The sequence below is a fragment of the Phyllostomus hastatus genome, unplaced genomic scaffold, assembly GCF_019186645.2.
Source record: "Phyllostomus hastatus isolate PE091 unplaced genomic scaffold, TTU_PhHast_1.1 phas_contig_41, whole genome shotgun sequence".
NCBI classification, from domain to species: domain Eukaryota; kingdom Metazoa; phylum Chordata; class Mammalia; order Chiroptera; family Phyllostomidae; genus Phyllostomus; species Phyllostomus hastatus.
This window is the reverse complement of record NW_025333876.1, coordinates 11,202,139-11,221,390: the sequence shown is the minus strand read 5'-3', so window position 1 is coordinate 11,221,390 and position 19,252 is coordinate 11,202,139.

Below are 19,252 nucleotides of genomic sequence, written 5' to 3'. Positions count from 1 at the left end.
AGGCTATCATTGGACTTCTCAGCAAAAACCCCACAAGCTAAAAGAGAGTATAACCAAGTATTCAAATTACTGGAAGAGAAGTTAACATACAAGAATAGTAATTACAGCATCATTATACTTTTCCAGACGTAAGAGAAGCTGAGGAAATTTACTACCAGAACTCTACTGCAGGTAATACTCAAAGGGTTATTCACCTGAAAGAAAGAACAAAAGGTCACAGAACTACAAGCAAGATCACCAAATAACTTACAGCATAAACAGATAATATATAACAACAAAAACATAAAACAGGAGAGGGTAAAGGTCTGAAATTGCAAAGAAGGATGAAGATTAGGTGCATCAAAATTAAAAAACTATATACATGAAAACTTGATTTTACAGAAAGTAAATGGTGATCACAGACACACACACAAACCCAAAACTGAGACACATAACTTAAAAAAAAAAAAAAGGAAATGGGGAAAAGTATGGAATACCACTAAGCATATGCAACAAATAAAAACAAAAAGGGAAAAACAAGTGGAGGCACAGCCACCAGAAAAGATAAAATGGCACTAGGAAATCCTTATACATGAATAATTACCCTAAATGTAAAGACTGAATTCACCAGTAAAAGGCACAGAGTAGAAGACTGGATCAAAAAACAAAGCCCAGCCATATACAGCTTTCAGGAGATACATATAAGCTGCAATGATACATACAGACTGAAACTGAAAGGGTGGAAAATTATACTCCAAGCAAATAACATCCAGAGAAAAGGAGATGTAGCCATATTTATATCTGACAAAATGGATTTCAATATAAAAAAGGTAACAAGAGACAAAGATAGAAATTTTGTAATGATAGAGTGTAGGGGTGCTCTGCCTATCAGAGCTCTCCAGGCTGCAGCAGATGAAAAGAAAGGAATCATCCTGGACTCAACCTGTTGTTCCCTTGGGAAAGGGAGGACAATTCCCTCTAGTGGAGAATGCCCTGAGCCCGTCTCCGAAATGGCTTTTATTGGGATCAGTGTGTGCAAGGGTATACAGCATGCATTCAAAGCTCATCAAACAGTGCCTGAAGGCTGTAGTTAATAGAAAACATATCTATAGATAACAATTGAAGGAACACAGATCCTTCAGGTTCAGGTCTGGGAGACATGCTGACACCACGTGATTGTTGTGTTCATGAGATAAGGAGTTCACTCCTTATCCTTTGAACTCAAATGTCTGGCTTATACCAACAGGGTTATGGCTAGGCAGAGTAGGCTTCAAAAGATTTGTTGTATATTTCAGGTCTGATTTCCCAGGGGAACCCTCAGTGTTAGTATCGGGTCACATCTGCCACTCGTTTTCCTGGTTTTCCAGGGAGACTTACTAGCTTTTTCCAAGGCATTGCTTGGTGGGGCTATAGTCTCCAAAACCACATGGAGTGGTCCCCAACATCGCCCACATTTTTGTTTGTTATGTCAGACATGGCAGTAAGTCCCACGGAACCTGTTACTTGCTCTTTGCATATACAATCCCTGGAAAGCAATTTGTATATACATTTCAAGGCCCATAAGACCACAATAATTAGTAGGCATCCCATAGCCCCCATGACCCAGACACACAAATTTAGTCCTTCAAACTAAGTTTTTCTATTGAGCGATTGTAAGTTGTTATGCAGGACGTGAAAGACCTTCAGCTCAGTGAGTCTCTTTCTTGAAGCTGTTTACGTAGCTCCATCTGGAGTTGATCAATTTGTCCCTTGAAATTGGAGAAAAAGGCACCTCTCAAGCGATTTTGGACCTCCCATGAGTGCTGACTGGAGTTCCACTTCAGGGGGATGATACACAGCTTAGAGATGCCTGGATCACAAGTGAGTTGTTGGCAAGTGACAAGAGCATCCTATTGTTCTCCCAGCCATATTACTGCAGACTCTATGACTGAGAGCCTGGCAAGGATCTTCTGGTCAGTATATGTCCGTTGATCATTTCTTGAGTTGTATTGGTGAGGAGGGCATCAACAACATGAGCAGTCTGGTTGGACTCAGCTGCAGCAGAGGCAGCTATGATAGTAGAAACAGTTCAAGTAATGAGAGTCCTAAGAAGCACCATACCCTCACTTGAGAGAGAGCACAGTTGAGAGTGGCCAGGCCTCCTGGATCTTCCCATTCATGGGTAACATTAACCTGCAGCCAGATTTCTGTTTGTCTGCGAACTACAAAAATCATACTGAGATTGAGTTGAGTAACATTAGCATAGGTGAGACAGCTATCATGGATAGATCCAGGGGAAGTATACAGACTAAATATCATAGAGTTATTATTATAGGTTAAATGAGTCCCTAGGATGTACATACAGTAACCCAGGAACTACTAACATTATAATATAAAAACCTCTTTCGGGACTCATCTCTTTTTTGTATTGAAAGCATCCTACAAGGTGTTCTATGAAAGGGAGGCCCATTTTCAAAGTATTAGAATGCTAAGGGCTACTGTGGTTTGAGGATGTGATTCTTATAATAGGAGAGATCCACTAGCCCACTACCCTGACTCTAGGTGACCTTGCCCTGCTGAGCTAGAACTGTGAAGGATGTCCAGCCAGAATTGAGAATAGACTGAGTTATGTGGCTTTTTGGGAGGGGGATATTTTCCTTGCACACCCAACCAGTGCCACCATTCCTGTTCAGAGTGCTCCCTTCACATGGCCAAATCTTGGTCTTTTGGGGCCTGATAAACTCTGGTGGTGTCATCCTGACTACTCCCTAACCCCATTACAAATGACTGCAGGCATCCTCTAGGTCATGGCTGAAATTGGTGTACCTTGGCACTTTTGCTAGGTAGCCTCAAATCCACAATTAGCACTGAGTTTTAATCTGTGTCATTCCGGTGAACACCAATTGCCGGAATCTGATGACTCACTGAGAAACATGTCATGCAACCTGCATACCTGTAGAGGCTCTTTCAGTGGTAGAGCCTAACAGGAAGCTTGTAGGTGGAGTCAGGTAAGACAGGTAGAAGTGAATCTCAGGCTGCCCTAGGGCTCAATGTTGGCAGAAGCTGGCCTTGTGCACACATTTACTCCCACACAAACCCAGGACCAGCAGAGATAGCCAAAATCTGGATTGATTTGTAGTTACAATCAGGAAGCCCAGGGCCAGCCACAGGCAGTGCCTGACATTGAACTGAAGTCTTTCCCAAGGCCTCAGAACCAACACAGCCAGTGGCTGGATTCAGACCACAACAGATCAAGAACCAGTTAGCTCCACAAGTGACAGATCTATAGGGAGATATTGGTTGGCACCAGACCCAGCTGAGGCAAGCTTCCTTTCATATAATCACCACCCACACAGCAGCTTGTAAACTATGGTTTGGGTTGATGCTCACAATCAGACAATCTAAGGATCGATCCCACTCACAAAGGGTCCAACAGCAATCAAGACTCAAGTACATGAAGAGAGCTCATATAAATCACACAGGACATTCCTGGAGATCTTTGGTTGGGTGATAAGGGAAACTGTGCTACTCAGCCCCACAAAATACCTCCTACATAGGGCCACCATACCAAGACTGGGAGACAGAGTAGATATACCTAGTACACAGAATCAAATACAGACAGGCACCAAAAAATGGAGAGACAAAGAAACATACCCCAAATAAAAACAAACAAACAAAAAAACTGAGTGAAATGGAAACAATCTCCCAGATAAAGAGTTAAAACAATGTTTATAAGGATGCTCAAGGAACTTAGAACTTCAACAGCATTAAAAAACAAACAAACATAGAAATGATAAAAAATAACCAGTCAAAAATGAAGAATACAACATCTTAAAGAATACACTAGAAGGAAACAACAGAAGATTATATGAAACAATATCAAATCAGTGATAGAGAAGACAAGGTGGCAGAAAATGTGCAACTAAAACAAAAAATATTTTTAAAATGGGATATTTTAAGGGACTTCTGGGACAAAATGAATCATAACAACACTTACATTACAGCTTTACCAGAGAAGAAGAGAGAGAGCAAGAATTTGAGAACCTATTTGAAGAAATAATGACAGAAAACTTCCCTAACCTGGTGAAGAAAAAAAGACACATAAGCCCCAACCAGTGTGGTTCAGTTGGTTCTGTGCCATTCCTTAATACAAAAGATTGCTGGTTCAATTCCTGGTCAGGGCACATGCTTGGGTTGCAGGTTCAGTCCCCCGTAAGGGTGTGTACAGAAGGCAGCTGATTGATATTTTTCTGTTACATCAATATTTCTCTCTATTTATCCCTTCCTTCCCCATCAAAAAAAAAAAAAGACACAGTAGTCCAGGATTGTGGAGATTCCAAACAAAATGAACCCAAAAAGCCCACATCAAGACACATCACAATTAAAATGCCATAGGTTAAAGACAAAGAGATAACCTTCAAGGAAGCAAGAGAAGACAGTTACTACGAGGGAGCTCACATTAGACAGTCAGCTGATTTTTCAACAGAAATATTTCAGACCAGAAAGGATTGGCACAAAGTATTCATAGTGATGAAAAGCAAGGACCTAAAACCAAGACTACTCTACCCAGCAAGGTTATCATTGAAAATTGAAGGAGAAATAAAGAGCTTCCCAGACAAGAAAAGGCTGAAGGAGTTTATTACCACTAAACCAGTATTACAAACAATATTTAAGGGCCAAGAATAAGTAAGAAGAAAAAGGAGAGGGAGGAGGAGGAGGAAGAAAAAGAAGAAGACAGAGGAACTCAGTTAAAAGAATAAAACAGCATCAAATACATACCTATCAATAATCACTTTAATGTAAATGTCTTAAATACTCCAATCAAAAGACATAGGGTTGTGCCCCAGCCAGTGTGGATCAGTTGATTGGAGCATCATTCTATGAATTGAAAGGTCATGGGTTTGATTCCCTATTTTAGGGCACATGCCTAGGTTACAGGTTCAGTTGTAGTTGAGGCAAATGGTCAATGTTCCTCTCTCACAGTAATGTATCTCTCCCTTTTTGTCTCCCTTCCTCTCCAAAAGCAATAAGCATGTCCCCAGATGGGGGTTAAATAAAAAGACATAAAATAGTTGAATGGATAAAAAAAAACAAGACCTGAGATCCAACATGGCAGAGGGGTAAGTAGAAGCTGCACAAACCTCCTTCCAGGACCAAAATGGAATTAAAACTAAATTGTACAGAAATCATCCTGAATAACCTACTGAACACTAGCTGGAGAGAAGCCTTATAACCAAGGACAGACAAAAGAAACCATTTCACCACAATGTGACTGGAAGGGAGTGTGAAGGAGATGTGAGAAGGCCGGCAGGGCTCCCATGGAAAACAGCTGAAGTTCCAGAGGGATATCTCAGTGTCTGGGGGTTCCCCTTGAGAAGTGTGGTATCTAAATCCCAAGCTGGGCTTCACAGCCTATAGCACCAGTGCCAGGAAAGGAAGCCAGATATCATCAAGCTGTAGAAAGCAGCAGGGTTTCTGTATAAGAGAAAGAGAGACTCTTAAAAAGGGCCAATGCCCACATACTCTGGTTTCTCTTCAGATTGTATAAATCTTTCACCTTTTAAAGGGCCAATGCACAAAATTCTGTTTGTAGCCACTTACCTTTGGCTTTACCTTTGGGAGGGCAGAGTGGACTAGAGATGTATGAGGGACATCTGGGGTTGAAGGCTCTGGGGTGAGAACTGAAGATACAGCCACCAGGATCCCTGTGCTGAAGCATTCCACATACCGCAGAGGCCACCTTTCTCAGACAGATCACCCCCTCCAAGCACCATCAGCCTAGGGGGAAGTAATAGACCTCTGCAGGAATTACTCTACCCCATTCTGTGTAGCATAAGCCCTGGATGCTGAGGAGTACAGCTGGACATTATCTTAATGATTAAGTGTAGCAACTAGGGTGGATCTCTAGTGGCTCTGAGACTTAGATGATTCTGCCTTTCGGCCCGGGAATGGTAAAAGCCAACCTTGGTGCACACCCTGGTACTTTCTGCATACAAACAGGCCCAGCAGAGGGTGCCAAGACTTCTGGATCACTAATAGCTCCAAACAGGTTGTCCATGGCTAGTCACTGGCAGTGTCTGACTTAGGTCTGCACCACAGTCTTTGAGAGCTACCTAAAACATAGAAACAAATACAGACAAAGAGGCAGCCAAAATGGGAAGATAAAGAAACAGGCCCCAAATGGAAAAACAAGAGAAACAACTAAATGAAATGGAGGTGAGCAATTAATTAGATACAGAGTTAAGAACAATGCTTATAAGGATACTCAACAGCATGAACAAAGTCATAGGAACCTTAAAAAGGACCATTCAGAAATAAAGAATGCCGTAACAGAAATAAATAATACTCTGGAAGGAATAGAGAGTAAGGTAGAAGAAGAAGAGGATCGAATCAGTGATTTGGAACATAAGGCAGAAAAAGCACCCAAGCAGAACAGCAAAATGAAAAAGGAATTAAAAAGAATGAGAAGAGCATAAAAAACCTTTGGAACAACATGAAACATAAGAACATCCACATAATAGGAATACCAAAAAGGGAAGAGTCAGCAAGGGATCAAGAACCTATTTGAAGAAATAATGACCCAATACTTCTCTAGTCTGGTGAAAGAAAAAGACACACAGACTAAGAAGTAGAGAATCCAAACAAGTTAGACTCAAAGAGGCCTACACCAAGACAGAAAATCAACAAGGAGATAATGGCCTTGAATAACACACTAAACCAAATGGATTTATTTGACATTCTCAGAGCATTTTACACCTAAATAGCAGAATATACATACTTTTCAAATGTGAATCAAAATTTTCTAGGATAGATCACATGTTAGGACATAAGATTCAATAAATTTAAGAAGTTTGAAATCATATCAAGCATTTTCTTTGACCACAATGCTATGAAACTAGAAATCATGCACAAGAAGAACACCAAAAAACACATGAGTGCATGTAAGCTAAATCACATGTTATTAAACAATGAATGGGTCAACAAGATCAAAGAAGAAATCAAAAGATACCTTGAAACAAATGAACCCAACAATTCCAAATCTGTGCAACACAGGGAAAGCAATCCTAAGAGGGAAATTCGTAGCATTACAAAACTAAATGCCAACAATTTGGCCAACTTGGATGAACTGGATAAATTCTTAGAAACACACAATCTTCCAAACTAAATGAGGTAGAATCAGAGATCTGAAAACAGAGATTACCCGTGGTGAAGTTGAACTGGTAGTTAAAAAGAAGGAGGAGAAGAAGGAAGAAGAAGGAAGAAAGAAGAAGAAGAAGAAGGAGGAGGAGGGAGGAGTAAAGAAGGGAGGAGGAGGAGAAGAAGGGAGGAGGAAGAGAAGAAGGGAGGAGGAGGAGAGGGAGAGGAAAGAAGGAGAAGGAGAAGAAGAAGAGGGAGAAGAAGGAGGAGAAGGAGAAGAAGGAGAAGGAAGAAGAAAGAAGAAGGAGGGGGAGGAGGAGGAGAAAACTCCTAACGAACAAAAGCCCTGGGACAGATGGCTTCACAGATGAATTTTACCAAACATTCTGGGAGAACTAACACCTCTACTTCTCAAACAATTTCAAAAACTTCAAGATAAGGGACAGCTCCCAAGCCCATTTTATGAGGCCAGGATTATCCTAATTTCAAAACCAGATAAAGACACAACAAAAAAAAATTACAGGCCAATATCCCTGATGAACATAGATGCTAAAGTCCTCAGTAACATATTAACAAGCTGAAGGAATGCAATATAGTATAACATTCACAAGTCAATAAATGTTATTAACCAGATAATCAAAATGAAGTGAAGAATAAAAACCACATGATCTTATTAATAGATGCAAAGAAGTATTTGATAAAATCTAGCACCCATTTATGATAAAAACTCTCAGCAAAGGGAGAATAGAGGATACCTATATAAACGCAATAAAGACCATACATAATAAACCCATTGTCAGCATTATACTTAAAATTACAAGCATTCTCAAGATAGGGAAGAAGGCAGGGATGTTGTATTTCACCTCTCTTATTCAACATAACATTGGAAGACTTAGCCATAGTAATCAGACAGGAAGAAGAACTAAAAGGCAAGCAAATTGGAAAAGAAATATTGAAATTGTTTTTATATGTAGATGACATGATACTGTACATAAAGAACCTCAAAGATTCCACCAGGAAACTACTAGAATTAATAAATTCAGTGAAGTAGCAGGATACAAAATTAATATCCAAAAATCAATTGCATTTTTATATGCCAATAGTGAACTATCAGAAAGGGAAATTAAGAAAACAATCCCATTAACAATTGCTTCAAAAAGAATGAAATACCTAGGAATAAATCTAACCAAGGATGTAAAAGACCTATACTCAGAATATTATGACAATGAAGAAAGAAATTGAAGAAGATACAAATAAGTGAAATCACATACCATGTTCATGGACAACAAGAATTAACATCAGTAAAATGTCCATGTTACCAAAAGCAATCTATAGATTTAGCACAATTCCTAACTAGATTCCAATGTTGCATCTCAGAACTAGAACAAATATTTCCAAAATTTATATGGAACCACAAAAAGTCCCTCATAGCTACAGAAATCCTGAGAATGAACAAACGTGGAGGAATCATGTTACCTAATATCAAACTATATTATAAGGTCACAGTAATCAAAACTGTGCATAAGTACTGGCATAGAAACAGCCACATAGATCAGTGGAACAGAACTGAGAGACCAGAAATAAACCCACACTTTTGTAGTTAATTAATATTTGACAGAGGATGTAAGCACATACAATGGGCTAAAGTAGTTTATTCAATAAATGTTGTTGGGAAAATTGGACAGATACATGCAGAAAAATGAAACTAGACCACCGACTAATATCACACATGAGCAAATTCAAAATGGATCAAAGACTTAAATGTTAGGTCCAAAATAAAAAAAAAATCACAGAAGAAAACATAGGCAGTAAAACCTTGTACATTGCTCATACCAATATTTTATGAGATACACCTCCCCAGGCAAAGGAAACAAAGAAAAATTAAACAAATGGGACTACATCAAACTAAAACAGCAAAGAACACTATCAACAAAATTAAAAAAAAAAAAACTAATGGAATGGGAGAACATATTTGCCAATACATCTGATTAGGGGTTAATAGCCAAAAATTATAAAGAACTTAAAAAAAGTCAACAACAAAAATGAGCAATCCAATTTAAAAATGGGCAAATGACCTGAACAGACACTTCTCAAAAGACCACATACAGATGGCTAATAGACATGAAAAGATGCTCAACATCACTAATCATCAGAGAAACGCAAATTAAAATCACAATGAGATATCACCTCACATGTGTCAGAATGGATATCAATCAATAAGTCTCAAACAAGTGCTGTCCAGGATGTGGAGAAAAGGGAACCCTTTTGTACTATTGGTGGGAATGCAGACAGGTGCAGCTACTGTGGAAAGCAGTATGGAAATACCTCACAAAATTAAAAATGGACCTGCCTTTTGACCTAGCCATCCCACTTTCTGGGATTATATCCAAAGAAAACCAAAACACAAAATCAAAAGTACAGAAGCACCCCTATGTTCACTGAAGCTATATTTACAATAGCCAATATATGGAAGCAGCCCAAGTGTCCATCAGTAGATGAATGGATAAAACAACTATGGGACATTTACACAGTGGAATACTACTCAGCTATAAAAAAGGAAATTTTACCCTTTACAACAGTATGGATGCACCTGGAGAACATTATACTAAGTGCAGTAAGCCAGTCAGAGACAGACAAATACCATACAATTTCACTTATATGTGGAATCTAATGAACAAACTGAACTAACAAGCAAAATAAGACAGACTCATAGATCAAGAGCAGGATGACAGTTTTTGGGCAGGAGCAGGTTAGAGAGTATTCTGATGGAGCTAAAAAGGAAAAGGACTCATGGACCTGGACAACAGTGTGGTTGTCCTGCAGGCATAAGGAGGGTATAAAGGTGTTAAATGGTAATTGAAAAAACTCAATAAAAATCTATTATTAAAAAAATAAAATAATGGCATGTAAATGAAAAAAGTTTTCATTTATCCATGAGTATGCTCTCTACAGGAAACCCATCTCAGAATAAATGTTAAAGGGTCTTCTTTAAGAAGAAAGAAAAAAAAAACCCAGAAACATAGTTATAAAAAATAAAATAAATACATACCTAAAAAAAATGACTAAATTCTTTTAAATATTTACCCCTAACTGATGTAGATAGTAGATTGAGCACCAGCCTGCCAACTGAGAGTTCACCAGTTCCATTCCTGGGGAGGGCTCCTGTCTGGGTTGCAGGCCAGGTCTGCAGTTGGGGGCTTGCAAAAGGCAACAAACTGATGTTTCTCTCCCTCTCTTTCTCCCTCCCTTCCCCTTCTCTAGACATACAATAAGTAAAATTTAAAAATTTATAATAAGATTAAATGTTCCAATCAAAACACATAGTAGCTGAATGGTTAAGATAATAAGTATCATATATATGCTGTCTACAAAAGATCCACATCTGAACACAGAAACTGAAAGTAAAAGGATGGAAAAGGATGGCAAATGGAATTTTTAAAAGAGGTGGGGTAGCAATACTTATATATGTCAAAATATATTTCAAAACAAAAGATTATGAGCCCTGGCTGGCGTGGCTCAGTGGATTGGGCTCGGGCTGCAAGCCAAAGTATCGCAGGTTCGATTCCCAGTCAGGGTACATGCCTGGGTTGCAGGCCATGACCCCCAGCAACCCCACATTGATGTTTCTCTCTCTCTTTCTCCCTCCCTTCCCTCTCTAAAAATAAATAAAGTCTTTTTAAAAAAATTTTAAAAAAGGTTATAATATGAAACAAAGAAGATCATTATATAATTATAAAGGAATCGATCTAACTAGAAAATATAACACTTATAAATACTCATTCACTTAACATAGGAGCACACAAATATGTAAAGAAAAATTGTATGGACATAAACAGAGAGACAGTGATTTACTCATAGTAGAAAATTTTAACACCCCATAAACAAAAATGGATGAATCGTCCTGGTAGAAAATTAACAACAATAAAATACCAGCAGCCTGATGACACACCAGCAAAGATAGATTTAATTGATATTTTCAGACTATTTCAACTCAAAGCAATAGAATATACATTCTTTTCAAATGCACATGGAAGGTTTTCTAGGATAGATCACACATTGGAAAACAAAGCAACTTTCAATAAATTCAAGCAGCAGACAACTGTGATTAAACAACAATAAAATACTTTTTTTAAAACTCAAAAAAATAAATTTAAGAAGATTAAGATTATACCAGGCATTTTCCCTGATCATAACTGTATGAACTAGATATTAATTACAAGAAAAAACTGAAAAACAGACAAACATATGAAGGATAAATAACATCATGTTAAGCAATAAATGGTGAACAAATACATAAAGGAAAAAAATAAAAGACACATTGATACAAATGAAACTGGGAACAAAACAACCCAAAATCTATTTAACACAGTGTAAGCAGTCCTAATAGGGCAGTCATGGCATTATAGGCCTACTTCAAGAAACAAGTAAAATCTCAAATAAACAATTAACCTTCCACTAAAAGACCTACAAAGAACACAACAAACAATGGTCAAAGTGAGTAAAAGAAGGGGCTGGAAAGAAGTATTTGAAGTCATGAAAGGCAAGGACAAATGAAGATCACATGGAGGGTTATCAGTGGGGAAGGGAGTGGGGAGAATAGGGAGAAAAGGTACAGGGAATAAGAAGCACAAATGGTAGGCCAGAATAGACAGGGGGAGATTAAGAATAGTATAGGAAATGGAGAAGCCAAAGAACATATATGTACAACCCATGGACATGAACTGTGGGTTGGGGGATGCTGGAGGGTGAGGGGATGTGGTGCAGGGAGGAGGGGGAAAAGGGGAGAAAAAAATAGGCCAGCTGTAATACATAGTCAATAAAATATATTTAAAAAATAAAATCTGAAGAACCATACACACACACAAAAAAAGTTCAATGTAATGCATGTTAATTTAACTAATAAAATTTTAAAAAATTTAAAAAATGCTGTACTTTGAAAAATAAAATTAAATGGGTGGATTTAAAAAAAGAATTAAAATAATAAAGATTCTGCTCTACAGAAAGAAGCAAAATAGAGTCTAAAAAACAATACCATAGATTTATGAAACTGTTCTTTGAAAAAGATACACAAGGTTGATAAACTTTTAACTAGACTCATCAAATTTCAAAGAGAGACCCCAAACAAACATAAAAAATGAAAATGGCCTCAAATAATCAAAATATATATTATATTCAAATGCACATGGAACATTTTCAAAGATAGACCACATGATAGGGCACAGAACAAGCCTCAAATTCAAGAAAATTTGAAATCAAATCAAGCATCTTCTTGGATCACAATTGCTTGGAACTAGAAATGAACCTCAAGGAAAAATCTCAAAAACAATCAAATTCATGGAGACTGAATAACATGTTATTAAACAATGAGTGGGTTAACAATGAGATCATGGTCAACAATGAAATAAAAGTTTCTGGAAAACAATGAAAATGAAACTGATAAAGACCAGATCAGAAATAAATAAAATCAAATCTAAAAAAAATACGATAGGTTTTTGAAACTGTTCTTAGAAAGATAAATAGAGCTTCTGTCCAAGATGGAGGCATAGGTAGATACACTGTGCATCCTTGCACAACCAAAAGAAGGACAGCAAAATTTAAAAACAAAAAACAACCAGCACTGTTAGAAAATTGAACTGTATGGAAGTCCAACACCCAAGGAGGTAAAGAATAAACATTCATTCAGACCAGTAAGAGGGGCAGAGATGGGCAGTTAGGACAGAGAGCTCATGTGGCAAGGCAGGAGCTGGAGGACGGGGGCAGGCAAAGCGGCAGCTGATGAACTGGGTGGTCCCACATTTGCATGTAGACAAACCAGTAGGAACAACTGGGGAGTGAGGCAGACCATGCAGCCCAGGGTTGCAGCTTCTGGGTGGCAGTGGAAGTGACTGAAAGCCAACCAAGAGCACACCAAGTGGCACTATTTCCTCTTGAACCCCTCCCCCACATATAGTGCCACAACACAGCAACATGGGTTGCCCCGCCCCAGTGAATACCTATGGCTTCATCCCATACTATGAAATAGATGTGCCAAGACAAAAAAAAAAAAAATGCTCCAAATGAAAGAACACATCAAATCTCCATAAAAAATACAACTACATGATGAAAAGATAGCCAACCTACCATATCAGAATTCAAAACAATAGTTATCAGGATGCTCACAGAAATGGTTGAGTATGGTCTCAAATTAGAAGAAAAAGTGAAGGCTGTGAAAAGTGAAATGCAGGAAAATGAACAGGGAACCAACAGTGATGGGAAGGAAACTGGGACTCAAGTCAATGGTTTGGAGCAGAAGGAAGAAATAACCATTCAACCAGAACACAATGAAGAAACAAGAATTCAAAATAATGAGGAGAGGCTTAGGAACATCCAGGACAACAATAAACATTCCAACATATGAATCATAAGGATGCCAGAAGGAGAAGAAGAGCAAGAAATTGAAAACTTATTTGAACAAATAATGAAGGAGAATTTCCCCAATTTGGCAAAGGAAATAGATGTCCAGGAAGTCCAGGAAGCTCAGAGAGTCCCAAACAACTTGAACTCAAGGAAGCACACACCAAGGTACATCATAATTACATTACCCAAGATTGAAGAGGAGAGAATGTTAAAAGCAACAAGAGAAAAGGAGACAGTTACCTACAAAGGAGTTCCCATAAGACTATCAGTTGATTTCTCCAGAGAAACCTTTCAGGCAAGAAGGGCCTGGAAAGAGGTATTCAAAGTCATTAAAGGCAAGAACCTACATCCAACATGACTCTATCCAGCAAAGCTCTCATTATAATGGAAGGAGAGATAGAATTCTTTCCTGATAAGGTCAAGTTAAAGGAGTTCATCATTACCAAGCCTTTATTATGTGAAAAGATAAAGGGACTTAATTAAGAAAAACAAGATAAAAAATATGAACAGTAAAATGACAACAAACTCACAACTATCAACAACCTAGCCTAAAAAAAGAAAAACAAAAACAAATTAAGCAGACAACTGGAACAGGAACAGAATTACAAAAATGGAGATCGCATGGAGGGTTATCAGCAGGGAAGTGATGGGAGGGGATGGGGGAAAAGTACAGGGAATAAGAAACATAAATGTAAGGTACAAAATAGACAGGGAAATTAAGAATAGCATAGGAATTGTAGAAGCCAAAGAACTTATATGTACGACCCATATACATGAACTAAGTGGGGATGGGTAATGCTGGAGGGAGAAGGGTGCGAAGCAGAGGGGACTGAAGGACAGAAAAATGGGAGAACTGTAATGGCACAATTAATAAAATATATTTTAAAATAAATAAAAAGATAAACGATTTTGATGAACTTTTAACCAGACTCATCAAGATTAAAAGAGAGAGAATCCAAACAAACATAATAAAAATGAAAATGGCCCCAAAGGAGCAAAATATACATTATTTTCAAATGTTCATTCTTTTCGTATACATTTAGTTTTCAAAAAACTGAATTATCCTAATGAAGAAGGATCCTAAAACTTATCAGACACAGATAAGGCAGTCAGTCCTGAAACAAAAGTCATGGCAACACAGGACTACCTAAAAAAAATAGAAGCATTTCTAATACACAGACTAACCCTATATCTATGAGAACTAGAGGAACAATAAATAAAATCCAGAGTGAACAGAAGGAAGGAAATAATCAAGATCAGAGCAAATTAAATGACATAAAGACTAAAAGAACAATTCAAAGGATTGTTAAATCCAGGAGCTGGTTCTTTGAAAAGATAAACAAAATCAACAAGCTTTTAACCAGACTCATGAAGAAAAAAAGAGACAGGACACAAATAAATAAAATCAGAAATGAAAGAGGAGAAATTACAACCAATACCACAGAAAAGCAAAGGATTGTAAGAAAATGCTGTGAACAACTATATGCCAAGAAATTTAAAAACCTAGGTGGAATGAAAAAATTTCTAGAACTATATATCAAGAATAAGCAGAAAACCTGAATAGACTAATAACAGTGAAATTGAAGCAGTAATCAAAAACTCCCAGCACACAAGAGTCTGAACCAGACAGTCGCACAGGTGAATTTTATCAAACATTTAGGGAAGTCCTGTCTTTCTCAAACTATTCCAAAAATCCAAGAAGAAGGAAGCGTCCCAAACTCTTTATGAGGCCAGAATTACCCTAATTCCAAAAATAGGTAAAAACACAGCAAAGAAAGAAAACTACAGGCCAGTATTGCTGATGAACATAGATGCTAAAATCCTCAATAAAATGTTGTCAAACCAGATGCAGTAATACATTTAAAAAGCTCCTACACCATATTCAAGAGGGATTCATTCTACAAATGAAAAGATGGTACAATATTCATTAATCAATAAACATTATACACCACATAAACAAAAAGAAAGACAAAAATCTCATGATCACATCAACAGTTCTGGAAAAAGCATTTGATAAAGTATGGTACTCATTTATGATAAAAAAAACTCTGTAGTGTGAGAGTAGAGGGAGCATACCTAAAATAATAAAGGACATTTTTGTGAAACCTACAGCCAACATTATACTCAAGGGGTAACAACTAAAAGCTTTCCCCCTAAGATAAGGAAGAAGACAAGGGTGTATGCCTTCACTAATTTTATTCAACACAGTATTGGAAGTTCTGGCCACAGCAATCAGACAAAAAAAAAAAAAAAGGAAATAAAAGGCATCCAAATTGAAAAGGAGGGAGTAAAGCTGTTATTGTTTGCAGACATGATAGTGTACATTAAAAACCAAATTGGCTCACCAAAAGCTACTTGACCTATTAAGTGAATTTTGCAAAACAGCGGGATATAAAGTCAATATTCAGAAATCAAAGTCATTTTTGTACACCAACAATGAAATACCAGAAACAGAATGTAGGAAAATAATCCCATTTACTGTAACAAGAAGAAAAATAAAGTACACAGGAATAAACAACCAAGAACGTAAAAGGCATTTACTCATAAGACTACAGAACACTGAAAAAAGAAATTCAGGAAGATGCACAAATAAATAGAAGCATATACTGTGTCACAGATTGGAAAAATTAACATCATTAAAATTTGAATACTACCAAAAGCAATCTATAGATTCAATACAATTTCTGCTAAAATACAAATAACATATTTCACAGATCTAGAACAAATATTTCAAAAATTTATATGGGACAAGCCCTGGCTGGCATAGCTCAGTGGATTGAGCGCGGGCTGCGAACCAAAGCATCGCAGGTTTGATTCCCAGTCAGGGCACATGCCTGTGTTGCAGGCCATGACCCCCAGCAACTGCACATTGATGTTTCTCTCTCTCTCTCTCTTTCTCCCTCCCTTCCCTCTCTAAAAAATAAATAAATAAAATTTTAAAAAATTTATATGGGACCATAAATGACCCCAAATAGCCTCAGCAATTTTGAGAAAGAGCAAAGTAGAAGTGATTACAATACCTAATATCAAACTATATTAAAAAGTCACTGTAATTAAAATAGTCTGGTACTGGCCTAAGAACAGACACAAATTAGAGAGCCCAGAAATAAACCCATGTCTCTATGGTCAATTAATATTTAACAAAGGGGGCAGGAGCATACAATAAAGTAAAAATAGCCTCTTCAATAAATGGTTTTGGGAAATCTGGAAAGGTACATGCTAAACAAAGAAATTAGACCACCAACTTACACCATACACCAGAAGAAACTCAAGATGGATAAAAGACTTAAAAATAAGCCATGTCATCATAAAAGTCCTAGAGAAAAAACATAGGCAGTAAAATTTCAGATATCCCACACAGCATTATTTTTGCCCATACATTCCCTAGGACAAAGGATATAATGGAAAGAATAAACAAATGGGACTACATCAACTTAAAAAGTTTCTGCATGGCTAAAGACAACACCAGCAAAATGAAAAGGGAACCTTTCAACTGTATGGGAAAACACATTTGAAAATGATACCTTAAACAAAAGTTTGATCTCCAAAATCTGTAAAGAACTAATACAATTCAACATCAGGAAGACAAACAATCCAATTAAAAAATGGGCAAAGGATCTGAACAGACACTTCTCCGAGGAGGACATACTGATAACATATGAAAGACATATGAAAGAATGCTCAGCATCACTAGACATCACAGAAATGCAAATCAAAACCACTGTGGGGGAGGAGGCTCCACTCTCAGAGCACCCCTCCCCTCCCCCAGCCCCTGCTACAGATGAGAATAAATCTATCAAGATGTGATCTGCTTGGGGAGGAAAGGTGGCCAGTCTCTTAAAGGAGAAGAGCCTTGAGCCTGTTCCTCAATGGGCTTTCATTGGGTTTAATTTGCATAGGAATACAGGGCATATATGTAAAGCTCATCAATCATTATCAGGCAGTAAGGATCAAACAATAGATAATATTCAAAGTACTATGAGGGCTTATTCTGAGTCAGGGTTGGATAGCCAAAGGGCGGTAAAACTTTGGGAAACAAACTCATTTTATGCCTGGATCCTTGTCATTTAAATTGAGGGCATTCTTAGCAAAGGAGGTTACACAGGATTTTATGCATTCTTTTCTTAGGCCTGATTGCCCCAGGAAACCACCCATTCCAGCACAGGGCCACACCCACCTCTGGCATTGTTTTAGGCTTATGTCAGGTGGGGAAAGTAAGGTGGCCAAGAGATTAGGAGACTACTTACAGACAGAATGAGGACTCAGGCTATGTCAAAGCCAAGGAGTGAGGGTCCATCACCCCCTTTTTCTATAGTCTCCCAAGTCCTCCCCTGATGGCCCCATCATGACTGTGGCTGTCTTAGGTCATCCCTCGCTTGAGGAATCTTACCCATCATTGGCTAAGCAGTCATCTGCCCAGGGCCAAGCAGGATGAAGTAAAAGAGGGCAGAGGTGTTGCTCCTGCCAGGAAGATAAGCTTAGTCTCCTGAGTGGCTTATGGTCCCAAGGTCTCTTACTCAGCCTTAGCCATGGGGGTTTACAGCTTCTGAAACCAGGCAGGGTGGTTCTGAACAAACCGCAATGAGATATCACCTCAGAATGGCCATCATTAATAACTCAAACAAGTTTGGTGAGTATGTGGAGAAAAAGGAATCCTAGTGCACAGTTGATGATGGGAATGCAGACTGGCACAACTGCTGTGGTAAACAGTATGGAATTTCCTCAGGAGCTTTATGATACAGTGATCCCACAGTTGGAATTATACCCCAAGAATCCTGAAACACAAATATAAAAGAACCTATGCACCCCAATATTCATACCAGCGTTATACACAATAGTCAAGTGCTGGAAACTGCCTAAGTGCCCATCAGTAAATGAGTGGATAAAAAACAGTGGTGCATTTATACAACGGAATACTTATAGCAGATAGAAAGAAGGAATTCCTGTCCTTTGAGTCAGCTGGATGGAACTGGAGAGTAGTATGCCAAGTGAAATAAGCCAGGCAGCAAAAGACAAATTCCATATGGTCTCACCTATAAGTGAAACCTAATCAACAAAAAAACACACAAATGAGCAAAATAGAACCAGAGGCATGGAAACAAGAAACAGACTGACAGTGACCAGAGAGCAGGAGAAGAGGGGTAATGAGGGAAAGAATTGGAAGGGTCTAGTCAAGGAAAATGTATAAAGGACCCATGGACATAGACAACAGGGTGGTGATTGACTGTGCAGGGGGGTATGTAGAGTAGGGGAGAGCAACGGGAAAATGTGGACAACTTTAATAGAACAACAATTATAAAAAAAAAGAATGAAAATGGTGAAATAACATCTGATACCACAGAAATACAAAATATTATAAGAAAATGTGAACATGTGTCAACAAATTGGACAATTAGAAAGAAATAGATACATTTCTGCTCTGACTGGTGTGGCTCAGTAGGTTGGGCATTGTCCCACAAACAGAAAGGTTACCGTTGTTATTCTGCTCAGGGCACATGCCTGGATTGTGGTCCTGGTCCCAGACTCTGTTTTTGCAAGAGGCAACCAAGCAGTGTTTCTCTCATGCATCACTATTTCCCTCCCTCTTTTTCTCCCTACCTTTCCTCTCTCTAAAAATAAATAAAATCTTAAAAAATAAACAATAAAGTTCTGCAAAAGTGGACATTGTAATTTCCAAGTGTTCTTGGTATGACTGCCATTTAGAAAAATATACTGAGGAATTTGCATTATAGTAAGAAGGCACAGTTTTAGATAGAAATAC